Source organism: Hydra vulgaris, chromosome 03 (genome assembly GCF_038396675.1).
Source record: "Hydra vulgaris chromosome 03, alternate assembly HydraT2T_AEP".
NCBI lineage: Eukaryota > Metazoa > Cnidaria > Hydrozoa > Anthoathecata > Hydridae > Hydra > Hydra vulgaris.
In genome coordinates, this window is record NC_088922.1 from 53,524,920 (window position 1) to 53,532,492 (window position 7,573).

Genomic DNA, 7,573 nt, shown 5'->3' on the forward strand with positions numbered 1-7,573 from the left:
CTACAATTTTGCCTGCTACTATCAATTGATACTTGATTGAGTACTCAGACAGTGCTCAATCATTCATGTCTTGACTCTCAGAGAGACAAAAATTGTTTCTTAGATAAAAATTCACATACTTTTAAATAGATCTCCATGCCAACGATAATTGTTATGCATGTTGTTATGTAACATAATTGTTTTTTGAATAAATACGTAACATATTTGTTTTTCTGCAGTAGATTTTTTATCCAATAAATTTGAGCTTAAATTAAAGGAAAGTGTGTATATAGAATGGCAGAAGCCAGATATGAAAAACAATTTTTTTATATCTGACTACATTTTATATTATTGCCTTTTATTGCTTCTTTTTATTATATCTATTTTGTTAAAACTTGTTAAATTTTCTAAATGTTTTATAGTTGTATTTCACATTTCTTTTATTGTCTTGATATTGATGACTGCCTCTCCACATCGAAACCTGTGTCGTTGGCCCTGCTAATTAACAATTTTTTAAATATAGTAGAAATTCAAAACTTTATAATAACTAAAGATGACATCTCCGGGAGTTCGGGAGCAAAGTGACAGCACTTTCTCCGTAAAAATTAATAGCTTCCATAGTTTCTATTTCCCGTTAAAATCAACGTAAAAAGTCAGTTGGAAAAAAAAAGGACTTTCTCCTTATAATTCACTGTTTCCATATTTCATTTTTTCGTACAAATTAACGGAGAAAGACTGGCAGCAAAGAGACAGCACTTTCTCCGTAAATGTGACGGTTTTCTGTATTTCATTTTTTCCGTTCAAATTAATGGAAAAACTCCGTTAATTCAGCAAATAGACAGTTACTCAACTCATCTTACAGAGTTTACGCGAAAGTCAAAAATAACCGAATAGAGTTTATACGTTGTTATAAAAATGTAATTCGACAACTAAGAAACTCCTCATGAAATGATTAAAAATTATGATATAATACGCATCAAACACAACATAAAAAAATTCATAAGTTTTGAGTACTTAAGCCACACACAAAAAAGTTAAAGAAAACCTTATTTTAATCATATAGATTATATTTAAAATGCCCTAAGTCACAAAAATAATTTTTTTTTCTTACAAATAAAAAAATATATATATATCAATTTCTGTACGAGTAGCTCAGTTTTTACTCGTTTTCTTAAACTAAATTTACTTGGAATTAACGCGTATCCAGGTGGACTCCTAATATGTTGATGAAATAACTATTATAGTAATAATAGTGATAATAAATATAAACAAATTACATCAGGTTATAGTAGTTATTATATGTATTACTATTTATATATTATATAATATATATGATAACAAATAATGTTATATTATAACAAATAATATTATACTAGCAGGAAGCAACCCGTAATACAGGTTATGGTCGGTCTGTTACATAACTAATTTATAGTGTATTTATAGTTTTCCACAATTTAAAGTTGCGAAAACTTAACTAATACCTTTTTAGAAAAAGGCCTTCAAATTGAAAAAATTATTCCATGTGTAAAATTAACATGAAAAGTATGAGGAAGTAAAATAATTTACCAACTATTTAACATTATTTGAGTAATTTACATTTGACATATCAGTGTAAAGCAGAACCATTTTCCTCGACATTCCTAAGTTCAACACAATACGTTTTTAGTTACTGACACAAAATAATAACATTCCATCATGCTTTAAATTGATGAAAAAGTAAAGCTAAATTTTTGTTATATTTTTGATTAATTTTTCTTTAAAAAAGAAAATTGTTATCTTAAAAACGTCAAATGCACACGACTAAATAAATTTATTAAAAATAACTAAGTTTATTATAAATAACTAAGCAATTGAGTACAAACACGTTCAAACAAAAAATTTTAATTTACAATCAAACATGTGTGTAGAAAATTTAAAAAAATATGTAAACTTTGATCTTTTATATTGCATTAATGCGTCATATGACAAACCTAAAATAAAAATTGTAACAGGTAAGTAGACATGAAAAAACAAAAAAAAACAAACAAATTGGAAAATAATTTATCTGCTTTTTAGTAACCTGTTGTCATACTTCAGTTGCTGTCATGATGCAGCTTGTCGGTGTTGTTTAATGACGTTATTTCATGTTGACATTTAGTAAACTTTAGTTTAATTTAAAAGACATCACAATAGCTTTAAAATATTTCAATTAAAAAGCAAAATAAGAAATGCTTCAAAGAGCCAAACTATAAACATTAAAGATAAAAAATCAAATTTAGATATAAATAAATTGCATTTATATTGCTAAATATATTGTCTTGGCTTATAGTGAATTTTAAAAGCAGTGAGTTCAATAAACTAAACTAACAACTAATTATTTTTAATAATAGAATGTAGCATCATTATATTATGATAATTGGATAATGAATCAATTTAACTGTATTTAAGTTTAATTGGTACAAAAAAAAAATTTAATTAAAAAAGACCAAAATAAATCAAATATTAAGCATAATATATTATTAAAAAAAAAAGTTACAAATTAAAAAAAAAATTACAAAATTAAAAAAAACACAGCCCTACCAGTTATGGTTCTACCAGACACTAAAGGCAAAAAAAAATACCTCAGAATAATCAATAAAATAATATTTACATATAAATAAATATATAATTACAACTTTTTTGCCTATTCCCCTCATTTCCTTCATAAAGTTGTCTAAAGTAAGAAAAAAGATAACAGAAGCTAAAACTAACTAAAAATAAACTAAAAATAACTATAAACTAAAATAAATTTTAAATTTTAGTATCTGTACCTCAGAAGACAAAGGTCGGTTGTCTAGTTTTTTGTGAAAATGAATTATGTATGAGACCTTTTTAGTTTTTTCAGTATCTACAAAGATATAAAAACTATTGTCCTACGACAAAGTGAAACAAAGTTAGGTCACTATAAAAGGTCTGGTGTCCCCACAATGTTCAAAGGAAAAACGTCTGTTGTCCAGAAATGACTTTTCACTTTTTTTATTTTAACTTTAATTTTTTTTTGTCAAAATTATATTTCATGTGCCTTTATACAAATTAAATGAAACACGAAAAAAATTACATAAAATTAACGATCAAGAATAAGCCAATTAAGACTAATTATTTCACTATATCCTCTCTCCTGAACAATTTCTAAAATGTGACAACCGACCTTTGACTTCTGAGGTACAGATATAAAGGCTTTATTTATTTAACTATACTAATCATATAATTTATAAATAGTTTTTGTTCCAACTCTCCTAGAAGAAAAAATAAAATAAAGTTAAAGTACTTGAAGCTTTAAAATTCCAGTTACAGTACAAATAAACAAATTCCTATTAACAAATATTTAATTACAAAAACACTGACTTATTTCACTCTTCAATTCTGTGCCTAAACTTTCATTTCTGCGACGATTAACTTGCCTATTAACATTTCCATTTTCTAAACTAATACCTGCTTCTAGCCTAATATCATCCATTTAAACTTCACTTTAATTGGAAGTAGTAACAAAAAACTAAAAAAAAAGACGTTGTAAACCCTTTATTGTTTACTAATAATTTTTTTAAAGAAATATTATTTATTTTTTTAAATTATTAGTAAACATTTTTTAAAAAATTCACAAAACTTTACAATAGTTTGTTCTTCTATACCACATAAATATATCATCTAATAAATCTAAAATAAAAAATGTAACGAATAAGTAAATGAATAAGAAAAACATTACATACAAAAAATGAAAATCAATGTACCTTATACTGAAAAGCTGTTGTGATTTACCAGAGTAGTAGTTGTTAAATATTATTATTTCATCTTAGCTTTTAGAAAATAATTTATGCTGGTACACCATGATTCCAAAATATTTATAGCAAAATCATGTAATAAACAGCGCTAAAAGCAAAAAATCAAACTGAGATAAAAAATGTTGTATATATGGCAAAATAATTTGTCTTGACTTTTAGTGAATGATTAAAAGCAGTGAGATTTAATAATGAAATTACCTATTTATCATTTTTAACAATAGACACCAACGTGAAGGTAAGCCAAATGTCAACTAAAAGATAACAAAACTATCAACTCAAAGATAACAAAAAACGACATCACAACAACAACACACAACAATAGCACACACCATGAGTTAATATAATATGCATATAACATAACTTAAGTAACATAACATTCATATATAACAGAACATAAGTAACAACATTACGCAAAATTTTATTAAAATACATAGACCTAAAGCAGTAACAGTTTGACACTAAACACTGTCGTGTAACCCTCTGCTATAAGTACATCATTTGGCTGGCAAGGTTGAAAAATCTTGCTCTACACGTTTACCAAGTCACAGCACTTTGAAAACATGGAAACAACATAATATAAACATATGTACCAACTATAAACACAATACATATATTTAAACTTATATAAACATATTTAAACACATTTATAAAACATTTATATAACACATATTAACACATACACAACAATATAAAATCACTTTACATTATTATAAAAACACATTGATAAAACAATTATAAAGCACATATCACCACATACACATACTTATCAAAAAAGCATATATGCAAACAATAAATATGTGTAAACAAAAATTTTAAAAATGACACGAGAAAATTTAAAATGATTCAAAGTAAACAAAATATATATATACAAACAATACTCTTTCCTTTCATTTTTTTTTTTTATAAGAACTGTAATCCTCATAACAAAATTTAACCTTTACACACATATGACACGTCATGTCAGCGTTGGCTCAAAATTTTATTTTATTTTTCTAAATTTTCTAAAAAAGAACAAAAATAGTTAATAGAATCACAGAAATTTCAAAGTAGTAATAACCAATTTTATGGAAATAGCATTAGTATAACTTTTTGTTGCATAAAAAATAATTAGGCCTCATTCATACCCCTAATTTTCCTTCTAAAAAATAAAATATAAGCTTAATAAAAACAAAACTGCTAAAAAAAAATTAAGCTAAAAGAAAAACTAAAACAAACAAAGTGTAAACAATTTAAAAAATTAAAAGGAATGATCCTTTCTACTTTATATCTAATAAAAATGTTATATATAAATTGCTAAACTATTTTCTATACTTACTTCAACTATAATATGATCTTAACGATAATTATATATCTTAATATGATTCTTTATGTAATATTTCTAAACTAATAAATAGTTATTAAACTTCAAAAGGTAGATGGTTTTAACTCGTTTGAGAGATCTTTCTCATATGGCGCATGCATTTAGAGAACGCGCTCTTTCAAATTTAGAAAACCCTAGTAACTAATTAAAACTACTTTAAATACGAAAGCGAAACGACGTTGAACGTTAAACGTTGACTCTAGCAATTATATTAGGATTATAAAAAATTATATTACATTATAATAGTTATTACATATATTATGTTACAATAGCTATAATAAATATAAACAAAACATCTTTTGATCTATAGCCGTTTTATCCATTTAAGCGGCGCTAGTTCGTTAATAAAACTCAAAACTTTTGGGTGAGGTCCAGCATACTGTTTTTTACTAGTTTTTTTTCGATTTCATCTCCTTTTTCAGGATTCTTTTTTGCAATACATCTGCATTATAATTAGATTAGATTAATAAATCATTATTTACATTAAAAAAAAAAAGAAAAGAAGGTAATGTTGAAAATATTAAAAAATTGTTTGAGAGTGAGGATGTAGAACGTACAGATGCAGATGATCAGAATGCAATGATTTAGAAGAAAAAGGGTAGGGTAGAAGTAGATAATTTTTGAGAATACATTGCAGGTGATATGAAAAATCTATGGATTTTTATAAATTTTTTATAAACAAGTATGAAAGTATATGGCCACAAATGTCCCAGATCATTGTACTTTCGTATTTTGGAAAAAGTGGAGCCTTTTTGTGGAGTAAATCAATGATTTCAACTGACAGCTTTTCCCGGGGAACTTTAAAAACATTTATTCAATTGTCTAGCATAGCACTGGAAGACTCAGATGTAGATACATTTGAATTTCAAGATTGAGTTGAAACCAGAAACATAGCATGAACCTGAGGAAAACTTTCGATAGTAGGTTTTCCTTTTAAAAGCTACAATCAAAGTTAAATAATATAATATAAATTATATATAAATACAAATAAATAATTAGATAATAGTTTAACAATTATTAACACCAAAATTTCTATTCTACAGAAAACTTTGTCAATTTTTAATCCACAATTTTAAATATTTTTAAATATAGATAATAATAAAGAGAACTTTTTTAAAAACAAAAAAGTTACAAAAAAGTCTAAAATTACATCTAACATACTATTTTATTTAATATATATCTTCTTTCCATGCGTTTATCCTCCTCCGGCTAATTGCCATAAAAAAAAAAAAATGCTGAAAAAGGAATGCTGATTTCAGATGACTGCGTTCTTCATTCTTCTTTCATTCAATACATAGTAAAAAGTTAAAATTTTTTAAAAAAAATTTGGGCTCTTTAAATTTAATTTAGTGTTAGAAAAAACTTTTTTTCGGATGGTTTTTATTGGATTTATGCAAGAGCTTATTAATTTTATAACTTTTTTTTCTTTTTTTCTTCGTAAGTATATAGTATAGTTAGGTGCCTTAAAGTTAACTTAGATGCAAAAATTGAAGATTTGTTTGAGAATAAATATTATTAATTTTTTTATCAAATCAATTTTTTTAGACACGGTCCTCATCAACTTTCATTTATTTCTCTATTGACAATGGAAACATAATTTCTTTAGACTTATTGCAAAAGTTGCAACAAAGCCTATTTCAGTTTGAAAAAAGCTGGCTTTAAAATAAAGTAATTGGAAGCTTTCTGCATTGTCTTAAAAAAATGTACCCTTCTATGAAATATTGTGGGCAGACAGAAGCTATTCACGGAGTTTAAAGCTTTTATGGAAAGATGTTGACAACGAATGTATAGATCAAGCCTTTATTCCCTTAATCCAACTAATTCTCATTAGGATTTTAATACATCTGAAAGTAAAAACAGATGAAATAACTATTCTTGATCCTTTAAATTCAAATATTTTAACATCGGTTCAACTTATTTTGGGACACCGGCTTAACTTATTTTGGGACACCCGGTTTAACTTATTTTAATCATAAACTTGATACTAAACTAAAATTTAAAAAATATCTTAAAAGATTATTTGTTTAAAAAATTAATTAAAAACTTGTTTGCTAAAATATTTATAGGAACATTTTACATCATTTAAATTAAGATTTAAATACTACATTATTTAAATTTATGTTTTATAGTTTCAATAAAGTTTAGTTATAAAATCAGTTTTTAACATTTTCAAAAAAAAATTTTTGGGTGGCAAAATTGCGACAGCATTGTCAAAATCGGCCTTAATTTGTCACTGTATACATTTATTTTTCTTATATTGACATTTAAAAATTGTTCATATTAGTAAGTACTATCTTTCATGGATTAAATAATGTCTATGCTAAAATTTTATTGAGAAAATTACCAGTGCCTAATATTACAAAAAAGGTTGTCCCAGATTTAACAGAGTAAAAAAATGTTTGGTGTTTTTATTGCCTCAGTTTTTTTTTCTGAAAAT

At 25.2% G+C, this 7,573-nt stretch overlaps 1 long non-coding RNA gene across 3 annotated transcripts; it reads right to left on the reverse strand.

Annotated features, from left to right (window-relative positions):
* Positions 1-1,803: 1,803 nt before the first annotated feature.
* Positions 1,804-4,817, reverse strand: LOC136078263 (uncharacterized). 3 transcript variants are annotated; one of them, XR_010637661.1, is made up of 5 exons: positions 3,975-4,817; positions 3,726-3,864; positions 2,539-2,559; positions 2,039-2,204; positions 1,804-1,949 (listed from the first exon to the last, which is right to left on the reverse strand). It is a non-coding gene; the product is annotated as an uncharacterized LOC136078263 (long non-coding RNA). The 3 variants fall into 3 exon arrangements; XR_010637659.1 differs by having other exon boundaries at positions 1,804-2,204; XR_010637660.1 differs by having other exon boundaries at positions 1,804-2,204; positions 2,539-3,651.
* Positions 4,818-7,573: the final 2,756 nt, after the last annotated feature.